Genomic DNA, 13,163 nt, shown 5'->3' with positions numbered 1-13,163 from the left:
TCTGCCATTTCTTTGTTCCCCATTATAAATTCACCTGAATCCGACTGCAAGGGACCTATGTTTGTCTTCACTAGTCTTTTTTTCTTCACATATTTATAGAAGCTTTTGCAGTCAGTTTTTATGTTCCCTGCAAGCTTCCTCTCATACTCTCTTTTCCCCCTCTTAATTAAACCCTTAGTCCTCCTCTGTTGAATTCTAAATTTCTCCCAGTCCTCAGGTTTGTTGTTTTTTCTAGCCAATTTATATGCCTCTTCCTTGGTTTTAATGCTATCCTTAATTTCCCTTGTTAGCCACGGTTGAGCCACCTTCCCCGTTTTATTTTACTCCAGACAGGAATGTACAATTACTGAAGTTCATCCATGTGATCTTTAAATGTTTGCCATTGCTTATCCACCGTCAACCCTTTTGCAAGTATATTCTAGCCAATTCATGCCTCATAACGTCGAAGTTACCTTTCCTTAAGTTCAGGACCCTAGTTTCCGAATTAACTGTGTCACTCTCCATCTTCATAAAGAATTCTACCAAATTATGGTCACTCTTCCCCAAGGGGCCTCGCACAACAAGATTGCTAATTAGTCCCTTCTCATTACACATCACCCAGTCTAGGATGGCCAGCTCTCTAGTTGGTTCCTCAACATATTGATCGAGAAAACCATCCCTAATACACTCCAGGAAATCCTCCTCCACTGTATTGCTACCAGTTTGGTTAGCCCAATCAATATGTAGATTAAAGTTGCCCATGATAACTGCTGTACCTTTATTGCACACATCCCTTATTTCTTGTTTGATACTGTCCCCAACCTCACTACTACTGTTTGGTGGTCTGTACATAACTCCCACTAGCGTTTTCTGCCCTTTGGTATTCCACAGCTCCACCCATACCGATTCCACGTCATCTAGACTAATGTCCCTCCTTACTATTGCATTACTTTCCTTTTTAACCAGCAACACCACCCCGCCTCCTTTTCCTCTCTGCCTATCCTTCCTAAATGTTGAATACCCCTGGATGTTGAGTTCCCAGCCTTGGTCACCCTGGAGCCATGTCTCCATGATGCCAATTACATCATATCCATTAACTGCTATCTGCGCAGTTAATTCGTCCACTTTATTCTGAATACTCCTTGTATTGAAGCACAGAGCCTTCAGGCTTGTCTTTTTAACACACTTTGCCCCTTTAGAATTTTGCTGTAATATGGCCCTTTTTGGTTTTTGCCTAGGGTTTCTCTGCCTTCCATTTTTACTATTCTCCTTTCTATCTTTTGCTTCTGCCTCTATTTTATTTCCCTCTGTCTCCCTGCATAGGTTCCCATTCCCCTGCCATGTTAGTTTAACTCCTCCCCAACAGCACTAGCAAACACTCCCCCTAGGGCATTGGTTCCAGTCCTGCCCAGGTGCAAACCGTCTGGTTTGTACTGGTCCCACCTCCCCCAGAACCGGTTCCAATGTCCCAGGAATTTGAATCCCTCCCTTTTGCACCACTCCTCAAGCCACGTATTCATCTGACCTATCCTGCGATTCCTATTCTGTCGTAGCCCTGGTAGCAATCCTGAGATTACTACTTTTGAGGTCCTACATTTTAATTTAGCTCCTAGCTCCCTAAATTTGTCTTGTAGGACCTCATCCCATTTTTTACCTATATCGTTGGTACCTACCTATATGCACCACGACAACTGGCTGTAAACCCTTCCTTTTCAGAATCTCCTGCACCCGCTCCGAGACATCCTTGACCCTTGCACCAGGGAGGCAACATACCATCCTGGAGTCTCGGTTGCGGCCGCAGAAATGCCTATCTATTCACCTTACAATCGAATCTCCTATCACTATAGCTCTCCCACTCTTTTTCCTGCCCTCCTGTGCAGCAGAACCACCCACGGTGGCATGAACTTGGCTGCTGCTGCTCCCCCCTGATGAGTCATCCCCCAAAACAGTACCCAAAGTGGTGTATCTGTTTTGCAGGGGGATGACCACAGACGGACTTCAGTAGACTTTCTATATTCCTTTGAAATATGGCTGCTGCCGAACGAATTCCAAAAGGCCACCTGTTGTAGGCAAACAGTCCTTTATGGATGTTGATGCAGGTGAGTTTCTTCTAATTGTCAACAAGCTCCTGTGTCATATTGGCCAATATCAGATCCAGTTTAGTAAACGACTTTCCACCAGCTAGCATGGTGAACAGGTCATCAGCCTTCGGTAACGGGTACTGATCCTGTTTCAAAAATCGGTTAATCGTAACCTTGTAGTCTCCACAAATCCTGACAGTGCCATCACTTTTCAACACAGGAACAATGGGACTGGCCCACTTGTTAAACTCGACCGGTGATATGACCCGTTCACATTGGAGTCTGTCAAGCTCAATTTCAACCTTCTCCCTCATCATGTAGGGAACAGACCGAGCTTTATGATAGACAGGCCTTGCATCAGAATCCAGGTGAATCTACACCATGGCTCCAGTAAAATTTCCAATGCCCGGTTCAAACAAAGAAGGAAACTTCTTCAACACTTGAGCACACGAAGTGTCATCCACCGATGACAACGCTTTGATATCATTCCAATTCCACTCGATTTTCATGAGCCAATTCCTGCTGAACAGCATTGAACCATCCATAATGGTAGATCATGAACCACACCATCATATGACAGCTTGACTACTGCACTGCCAATCACCAGTCTGAGTTCCTTAGTGTAAGTACGCAACTTGGCATTGACTGGACTCGGCTTAGGCTTCACAGCCTTAGTGTCCCACAGCTTGTCGAATGTCCTTTGGCTCATTATCGACTGACTCGCACCCGTGTCCAGCTCCATTGATGCAGGCACGCCATTCAGCTTCACATTAACGATTATCGGCTGGCTCCTTCCCAAGAACGAATACAACCCATACACTTCCTCCTCGGGTTGTGTATCGGGACCAGTACTGGACTGGTCATCATCAGCAATATGATGAGCAGCAGCACGCTTGCTCAGTTGCGGGCACATTCTCTGAAGATGCCCCACTTTCGAACAGCCATTACAGGAGTACTGTTTAAATCGACACTGATGAGGCCAATGATTGCCCCCACCACGCCAACAGGGTGAAATCGGATTCATACCAGTTGGCGGACTTTGAGCAGCTACAGGTTTCACATAAGCAGTCGAGTAGGCCCTGCCTAAGCAGCTCTGCCAAACTATGACACAATCTTGTTTACAGTACTTGCCGTGGAGCTCCGACTCTTCGATGATATTTGCCTCCAATTATCATCAGTCATCATGCATGCCTGGGCAGTCGCGATGGCCTTTCTCAAATCCAGCTTCTCTTCAGCCAATAACTTCCAAAGAATCACATCATGGTTGGTGCCTATGATGAAGAAATCTCGCAGCATGTCTTCCAACATATTCCTGAACTTACACGGCTCAGCAAGACGTCGCAGGTCGGCGACGAATCCCGACACATCCTGGCCCTCAGCACGAACATGCATGTAGAAGCGATAGCATGAAATGACGATCCCCTCTTTTGGCTTAAGATGGTCACGCACCTAAGCACACAAATCCCCATATTCTTTGTCCGTTGGACGTAAAGGTGAGAGAAGATTCTTCATGAGGCCATAAATTTTTGGACCACAAACGGTGAGGAAAACCGCCCAGCGTCGAGCTGCGTCAGCATCTCCCTCCATTTTGTTGGCCACAAAATACTGATCCAGGTGGTCGATAAAATCTGCCCAATCCTCGCCATCCGCGAATCTCTCCAGAATTCCAATAGTGCACATGCGAAGGTTCTTAAGTTATCTTGTTGCCAAATGTAATGAATGTAATGATTCAAAAGACTTGTTACTGTAAACTGCTTCAGGTGTAAACAGCGTTACATGGTACCCGTGCTTATATACCAGTGACCGCGCACACACGTGTACAGCCCGATGACCTCCGACAGTGGTGCCCCCTGGTGTCTGGTGACCCCAAGCATAAATACATAACAGAACCCTATGTTCCTTGAAAAGTCTGATGATGGCTTTGTCTTCATTTGCTCTACTCATGGCACTGAGGTGCCCTGTCAGCCTGGTTCTTAAATACATCTGTACTATTTGCTTCAACCAGTCTCTGTCATAGCGAGCCCCACATTCTTGCCACTCTTTGGGTAAAGAAGTTTCTTTTGAATTCCCTATTGGATTTCGCGGTGACTATCTTATATTGCTGGACTCTAGTTTTGCTCTTCCCCACAAGTGAAAACCTTCTCTCTGTATCCACTCTATCAAAACATTTAATAATTTTAAAGACCTCTATTAGGTCACCATCAGCCTTCTTTTTTCAAGAGAATAGAGACCTAGCCTGGTCATCCTTTCCTGATATGTATACCCTCGCATTTCTGGTATCATCTGTGTAAATCTTCTCTACACCCCCTCCAGTGCCTCTATATCCTTTTTATAATATGTACTCTACGTGTGGTCTAACCAAGGTTCGATACAGGTCGAGTCCAATACCGCCTTCAGTGTGCCAGTGCAGCCTTCAGTCGCCTGAGGAAGAGAGTGTTTGAAGACCAGGCCCTCAAACTCAGCACCAAGCTCATTGGTCTACAGAGCAGTAGTGATACCTGCCCTCCTATATGCTTCAGAAACATGGACCATGTACAGCAGGCACCTCAGAGCACTGGAAAAGTACCACCAACGCTGCCTCTGCAAGATCCTGCAAATCCATTGGGAGGACAGATGCACCAACATCAGTGTTCTCGCTCAAGCCAACATCCCCAGCATCGAAGCATTGACCACGCTCGATCAGCTCTGATGGACGCACCACATTGTCTGCATGCCCGATATGAGACTCCCAAAACAAGCACTCTACTCAGAACTCCGACAAGACAAGCGAGCCCCAGGTGTACAGAGAAAACGCTTCAAGGACACCCTCAAAGACTCCTTGAAAAAGTGCAACATCCCCACTGACATCTGGGAATCCCTGGCCCAAGACCACTCAAAGTGGAGGAGAAGAATCCGGGAAGGCGCCGGACACCTCGAGTCTCTTCGCCGGGAGCAAGCGGAAGCCAAGCGCAAACAGCGGAAGGAGCGCACGACAAACCAAACACCCACCCACCCGCCCCTTCAATCACCATCTGCCCCACCTGTGACAGTGACTGTAGGTCTCGCATTGGACTCATCAGTCACCTGGGAACTCATATTAGTGTGGAAGCAAGTCATCTCGGCTCCGAGGGACTGCCTGAGAGAGAGCGAGAGCATAACTTCCCTACTTCTCAATTCTATACCTCTGGAAATTAACCCTAGTGCTTGGTTTGCCCTTTTTATGTCCTTGCTAATCTGTGTTGCAACTTTTAATGATTTGTGTATTAGTACTCCGAGATCCCTTTATTCCTCTACCCCACCTAGACTCACACCCTCCAAGCAATAAGTGACATCCTTATTCTACCTACCAAAATGCAATACCTCACATTTTTCTGTGTTGAACTTCATTTGCCAATTCTATGCCCATTCTGCAAGTTTATTAATGACCTCCTGTAATTTGTTGCAATCCTCCTCAGTATTGACTATCCTCCTCCCCCCTGGTTGTGTTTTTGATTCCAAAGTCGAAATTGTTGCTGTAAATTATGAACAGCAGTGGTCCCAGCATTGATTCTTGTGGAACACCACTACCCACCTTACTCTGTTAATTTGTTGACCATTGTGCAGTATGTTGTTATGAATGGTACTCTCACAGTTTGCCTGTTACGTGGCTGTGGATTGTTTAGTTCCTTCAGGACATTTGACTTGACATGCCTGAGGAATCCTTTTGTGTATCTTCTCTGTCTTAGTGCAGTGAGTGGCGATCGGAGGCGGCGTGGAGCGGAGGTCGGGACCGTCAGGGAGTGGCAATTGGAAGCGGCGTGGAGTGGAAGAACGACGAGGTCAGTGCCCAGGAGTGGTGGGGTCGTTGCCCAGGAGTGGTGGGGTCGTGGCCCAGGAGTGGTGGGGTCGTGGCCCAGGAGAGGTGGGGTCGTGGCCCAGGAGTGGTGGGGTCGTGGCCCAGGAGTGGTGGGGTCGTGGCCCAGGAGTGGCGGGGTCGTGGTCCAGGAGAGGTGGGGTCATGGCCCAGGAGAGGTGGGGTCATGGCCCAGGAGTGGTGGGGTCGTGGTCCAGGAGAGGTGGGGTCGTGGCCCAGGAGTGGTGGGGTCGTGGTCCAGGAGAGGTGGGGTCATGGCCCAGGAGTGGTGGGGTCGTGGTCCAGGAGTGGTGGGGTCGTGGCCCAGGAGTGGTGGGGTCGTGGTCCAGGAGTGGTGGGGTCGTGGCCCAGGAGTGGTGGGGTCGTGGTCCAGGAGTGGTGGGGTCGTGGCCCAGGAGAGGTGGGGTCGTGGCCCAGGAGAGGTGGGGTCGTGGCCCAGGAGTGGTGGGGTCGTGGTCCAGGAGTGGTGGGGTCGTGGCCCAGGAGTGGTGGGGTCGTGGTCCAGGAGTGGTGGGGTCGTGGTCCAGGAGAGGTGGGGTCGTGGCCCAGGAGAGTTGAGGTCGTGGCCCAGGAGTGGTGGGGTCGTGGTCCAGGAGTGGTGGTGTCGTGGTCCAGGAGAGTTGAGGTCGTGGCCCAGGAGTGGTGGGGTCGTGGCCCAGGAGTGGTGGGGTCGTGGCCCAGGAGTGGTGGGGTCGTGGTCCAGGAGAGGTGGGGTCGTGGTCCAGGAGAGGTGGGGTCGTGGCCCAGGAGAGGTGGGGTCGTGGTCCAGGAGTGGTGGGGTCGTGGTCCAGGAGAGGTGGGGTCGTGGCCCAGGAGAGGTGGGGTCGTGGTCCAGGAGTGATGGGGTCGTGGTCCAGGAGAGGTGGGGTCGTGGCCCAGGAGAGGTGGGGTCATGGCCCAGGAGAGGTGGGGTCGTGGCCCAGGAGTGGTGGGGTCGTGGCCCAGGAGAGTTGAGGTCGTGGCCCAGGAGTGGTGGGGTCGTGGTCCAGGAGAGGTGGGGTCGTGGCCCAGGAGAGGTGGGGTCGTGGCCCAGGAGAGGTGGGGTCGTGGCCCATGAGTGGTGGGGTCGTGGCCCAGGAGTGGTGGGGTCGTGGCCCAGGAGTGGTGGGATCGTGGCCCAGGAGTGGTGGGGTCGTGGCCCAGGAGTGGCGGGATCGGGCCCCAGGAGTGGTGGGTCGTGGTCCAGGAGTTGTGGGGTCATGGCACCGGAGTGGCGGGATCGGGGCCCAGAAGTGGTGGGGTCGTGGCCCAGGAGTGGCGGGATCGGGGCCCAGGAGTGGTGGGGTCGTGGATCAGGAGTGGCGGGATCGGGGCCCAGGAGTGGTGGGGTCGTGGCCCAGGAGTGGCGGGATCGGGGCCCAGGAGTGGTGGGGTCGTGGCCCAGGAGTGGTGGGGTCAAGGCCCAGGAGAGGTGTGATTGGGGCCCAGGAGTGGCGGGGTCAAGGCCCAGAAGAGGTGGGATTGGGGCCCAGGAGTGGCGGGGTCGTGGCCCAGGAGTGGTGGGGTCGTGGCCCAGGAGTGGTGGGGTCGTGGCCCAGGAGAGGTGGGATTGGGGCCCAGGAGTGGCGGGGTCGTGGCCCAGGAGTGGCGGGGTCGTGGCCCAGGAGTGGTGGGGTCGTGGCCCAGGAGTGGTGGTGTCAAGGCCCAGGAGAGGTGGGATTCGGGCCCAGGAGTGGCGGGGTCGTGGCCCAGGAGTGGTGGTGTCAAGGCCCAGGAGAGGTGGGATTCGGGCCCAGGAGTGGCGGGGTCGTGGCCCAGGAGTGGTGGGGTCATGGCCCAGGAGTGGTGGGGTCGAGGCCCAGGAGAGGTGGGATTGGGGCCCAGGAGTTGTGGGATCAGTGCCCAGGAGCGAGAGTGGCACAGCGTGTACCAGCAACGGGGTTGGGGCGCAGGGAAGGTGCAGCACGGTGAGGCCCACACTCCTATGTGGGAGTATGTGTGTGTACTAGGCCCTTGCAGCGGAACTTGGTCTCCAGTCGTCTTGGACCTCCTTGCCACTGGACCAAGACCATGTCGTGGCTGTTGTGCAATGGCCACCCCACATTAAAAGAATTCACACACAGGCACCTTCCAACCTTCAAGATGAAGTTTGGGACCTGGAACATCAGGTCCCTCATGGAAACACATAAGAACTAATTTTTTGGGTATGGAAGCAGGTCATCCTCGATCCGAAGGGACTGTCTAATACTATATTATGCTACTCGTGCAGTGAAAAGGGTTGTGGTAGCCTGATTGAAATCCTCAAATTTTGTATTTCTGCGATGAATAGAGCTGTGACTTTACAAGTCCCTAGAAAGTGTGTTTGGATGATGGCTTTGTGTGTGTGTGTGTATGTGTGTAAGTTCCTTTGAAAAATGCCTTTTTTGTTAGCTGTTGTTTTGCTGTGTCAATGTAAATACTGTGGTATTGAGGAAGTTTATGTTTTAGAAACATAGAAACATAGAAAATAGGTGCAGGAGTAGGCCATTCGGCCCTTCTAGCCTGCACCGCCATTCAATGAGTGTTGTGTTGTGGCTTTAAGTTTAATGGAAGGATGATGATTATTGAGAATGTCAATAAATTCTTCTAATTCTGTTTCTGTATGTGTCCAAATTCCCCATATAGAAACATAGAAAATAGATGCAGGAGTAGGCCATTCGGCCCTTCGAGCCTGCATCACCATTCAATGAGTTCATGGCTGAACATGCAACTTCAGTACCCCATTCCTGCTTTCTCGCCATACCCCTTGATCCCCCTAGTAGTAAGGACTACATCTAACTCCTTTTTGAATATATTTAGTGAATTGGCCTCAACAACTTTTCTGTGGTAGAGAATTCCACAGGTTCACCACTCTTTGGGTGAAGAAGTTTCTCCTCACCTCGGTCCTAAATGGCTTACCTCTTATCCTTAGACTGTGACCCCTGGTTCTGGACTTCCCCAACATTGGGAACATTTTTCCTGCATCTAACCTGTCTAAATCCGTCAGAATTTTAAACGTATCTATGAGAACCCCTCTCATTCTGCTGAACTCCAGTGAATACAAGCCCAGTTGATCCAGTCTTTCTTGATATGTCAGTCCCGCCATCCCGGGAATCAGTCTGGTGAACCTTCGCTGCACTCCCTCAATAGCAAGAATGTCCTTCCTCAAGTTAGGAGACCAAAACTGTACACAATACTCCAGGTGTGGCCTCACCAAGGCCCTGTACAACTGTAGTAACACCTCCCTGCCCCTGTACTCAAATCCCCTCGCTATGAAGGCCAACATGCCATTTGCTTTCTTAACCGCCTGCTGTACCTGCATGCCAACCTTCAATGACTGATGTACCATGACACCCAGGTCCCGTTGCACCTTCCCTTTTCCTAATCTGTCACCATTCAGATAATAGTCTGTCTCTCTGTTTTTACCACCGAAGTGGATAACCTCACATTTATCCACATTATACTTCATCTGCCATGCATTTGCCCACTCACCTAACCTATCCAAGTCACTCTGCAGCCTCACAGCATCAATCCTCGCAGTTCACGCTGCCACCCAACTTAGTGTCATCCGCAAATTTGGAGATATTACATTTAATCTCCTCGTCTAAATCATTAATGTACAGTGTAAACAGCTGGGGCCCCAGCACAGAACCTTGCGGTACCCCACTAGTCACTGCCTGCCATTCTGAAAAGTACCCATTTACTCCTACTCTTTGCTTCCTGTCTGCCAACCAGTTCTCAATCCATGTCAGCACACTACTCCCAATCCCATGTGCTTTAACTTTGCACATTCATCTCTTGTGTGGGACCTTATCGAAAACCTTCTGAAAGTCGACATATTTACTGAGGCGTACGAAAGCATGGGCCTTACACTAAACATCCGTAAGACAAAAGTCCTCCACCAGCCTGTCCTCGTCGCACAGCACTGCTCCCCCAATCATCAAGATCCACAGCGTGGCCCTGGACAACGTGGACCATTTCCCATACCTCGGGAGCCTTTTATCAACAAAAGCAGACAGTGATGAGGAGATTCAACACCGCCTCCAATGCGATAGCGCAGCCTTCGGCCGCCTGAGGAAAATAGTGTTCGAAGACCAGACCCTCAAATCTACCACCAAGCTCATGGTCGACAGGGCTGTAGTAATACCCGCCCTCCTGTATGGCTCAGAGACATGGACCATATATAGTAGACACCTCAAGTCGCTGGAGAAATATTACCAATGATGCAAGATCCTACAAAACCCCTGGAAGGACAGATGCACCAACATCAGTGTCCTCGTTCAGGCCAACATCCCCAGCATTGAAACACTGACCACACTTGATCAGCTCTGCTGGGCAGGCCACATTGACTGCATGTCAGACACAAGACTCCCAAAGCAAGCGCTCTACTCGGAACTTCTTCATGGCAAACGAACCAAAGGTGGGCAGAGGAAACGTTACAAGGACACCCTCAAAGCCTCCCTGATAAAGAGCAACATCCCCACCGACACCTGGGAGTTCCTGGCCAAAGACCGCCCTAAGTGGAGGAAGTGCATCCGGGAGGGCGCTGAGTACCTCGAGTCTCATCGCCGATTGCATGCAGAACACAAGCGTAGGCAGCAGAAAGAGCGTGCGGCAAACCTGTCCCACCCTCCCTTACCCTCAACGACTATCTGTCCCGCCTGTGGCAGGGACTGTGGCTCTCGTATTGGACTGTTCACCCACCTAAGGACTCATTCTCAGACTGGAAGTAGGTCTTCCTCGATTCCGAGGAACTGTCTATGATGATAGAAACATAGAAACATAGAAACTAGGTGCAGGAGCCTGCCAGTTGGCCCTTCGAGCCTGCACCGCCATTCAATCAGATCATGGCTGATCATTCAACCTCAGTACCTTTTTCTCTCTGTAACCCTTGATCCCTTTGGCCGTAAGGGCCATATCTAACTCCCTTTTGAATATATGATGTATATGTTTGCGTAAGTTGGAGGAAGCAAATTCCTTATCCCATGGCTGTGCCTTTAATAAAAGATAGAATTCCTTATTGAATTCAAAGTCATTTTTTGTTAGTCCCAGGTGTAGTAACTGGATTATGGCTTCATCTGGTCTTTTGGGCCGGGGGAGTTTTTTGAGATGAACTCAATAGCCAGTATGCCTCGGTCTGTTTCTATATTTGTGTATAGACTTTCAGTATCCATTGTAAAAAGTATCACATTTGGGGATACGGTGAGTGAGCTCACTATTTCTGTAAAGTGATACATGTGTTTGATATAGCTCGGGTGTTTCTGTGCTGGGGGTTTTAGGAATGAGTCGATGTATTTTGCTACCCTCTCAACTGGAAATGATTAACCAATGCAATTCCAGGTTGCCACCTGCAGAGGGCAGCACTCATTTCTGCACTTTAAACCGGCTGACCACGCACGGTTTCAAGGACCAGCGCCTGGCTTCCTGGTTTCTGAACGGGTTGGTTCCAGTATCGTTGAGTGCCCCTTCACCCTGGATTGCCTAAATGGCACACTCAAGAGTGTCGGTAACGGGCCGGTGGATTTATCAGTCGGAAAGCGATTGTGCGTTTTATTGGTGTCACTCCGTCCAGCAATGGTGCAGCCACATAAGCTTTGTACTGCTCTCCCCACCTCTGCAAGCCCTTTCACCTGCCATTGACCTGGAGGAGATCTCTCTCGCTCTTCCTCTCTCTTCCTCTCTCTCGCTCTCTCAGGTAGAGCGTTCCAGAGCCCGACAACCCTGAGTGAAAAACATTCTCCTCATCTTCCGCTGGATCTTTTGCCAATGATTTTCAATCTAATTATTGACCCACTTGCCAGAGGGAATATTTTTTCCCTATTTACTCAATCAAAACCTCTCATCATCTTGAAAACCTCTATTACGTCACCACTTAACCTTCCCTGTTCCAAGGAAAAAAACAAAGACTTTTTATATAGCACCTTTCACGACCACTGGAAATCTCAAAACGCTTTACAGCCAATGAAGCACTTTTGGAGTGTAGTCACTGTTGTAATGTGGGAAACGCGGCAGCCAATTTGCACACAGCAAACTCCCACAAACAGCATTGTGATAATGTGATCGTTTTTAGTTATGTTGATTGAGGGATAAATATGGTTCAGGACACTGGGGATAATTCCCCTGCTCTTCTTCGAAATAGTGCCATGGGATCTTTTCCATCCACTTGAGAGGGCAGACGAGACCTCGGTTTAACGCCTCATCCGAAAGACGGCACCTCCGACAGTGCAGCATTCCCTCAGCACTGCACTGGAGTATCAGCCTAAATTTATGTGCTCAAGTTCCTGGAGTGAGACTTGAACCCACAACCTTCTGAACAGTCCTAACTTTTCCAACCTCTCCTAATAACTGAAGTTTCCCATCTCTGGTAACATTCTGATAAACTTCCTCTGTACCCTTTCTAAGGTTTTTGCATCTTTCCTGATGTGGTGCCCAAAATTTCCCACAATGCTCAAGCTGAGGCCTAACCTGTGAGGTGGAAAACTCCATCATGATCTCTTTGCTTTTATATTCTATTCCTCTATTTATAAACCCAGTAACGCATATTCTTCTTTAACCATCTTATCAACTTGCCGTGCTATCTTTAAGGATTTGTGTATATGGACACCGAGGTCTCTCTGCTCCTCTACACTTTTCAGAATCGTGCCATTTGGAAACATGCCTTTCCAAATGAAAGTTTATTTTGTCTCTGATGATGGTTTCCAATAATTTCCCCACCAATGATGTTGGCATTGAGTGTGGTTCTAAGAACATGATGATAGCAGTGGTCAAGGAATGCTGAATCTCACAGGATTACAGCACAGAAACAGGCCATTCAGCCCAACCAGTCCATGCTGACATTTATGCTCCACTCGAGCCTCCAGTCTTTCTTCATCAAACTCTATCCGCATAAGCCTCTATTCCCTTCTCCCTCATATGCTTATCTAGCCTCCCCTTAAATGCATCGATACTATACGCTTCAACCACTCCCTGTGGCAGTGAGTTCCACATTCTCATCACTCTGGTAAAGAAGTTTCTTCTGAATTCAATATTTGATTTTGGAGAGAGATAGGGGAGATCGGAGAGAGAGAGCGGAGCAGAGGAGAGATTGGAGAGACAGAAAGGGGGAGAGATCGAAGAGAGAGAGGGGAGAGAGAGAGGGGGAGAGTGGAGAGAAAGGGTGGGACAGATCAAAGAGAAATAGGGGGAGAGATCGGAGAGCGGTGGGAGGAGAAATTGGAGAGAGAGAGCAGCGGGAGAGAGGGGGGGAGAGAGGGGGAGGGGGAGAGGGAGAGAGGGCGGGGGGGGAGAGATGGGAGAGAGAGGGGGGGAGAGCT

Source organism: Pristiophorus japonicus, chromosome 9, assembly GCF_044704955.1.
Source record: "Pristiophorus japonicus isolate sPriJap1 chromosome 9, sPriJap1.hap1, whole genome shotgun sequence".
NCBI classification, from domain to species: Eukaryota; Metazoa; Chordata; class Chondrichthyes; family Pristiophoridae; genus Pristiophorus; species Pristiophorus japonicus.
This window is presented reverse-complemented; position numbering follows the sequence as displayed.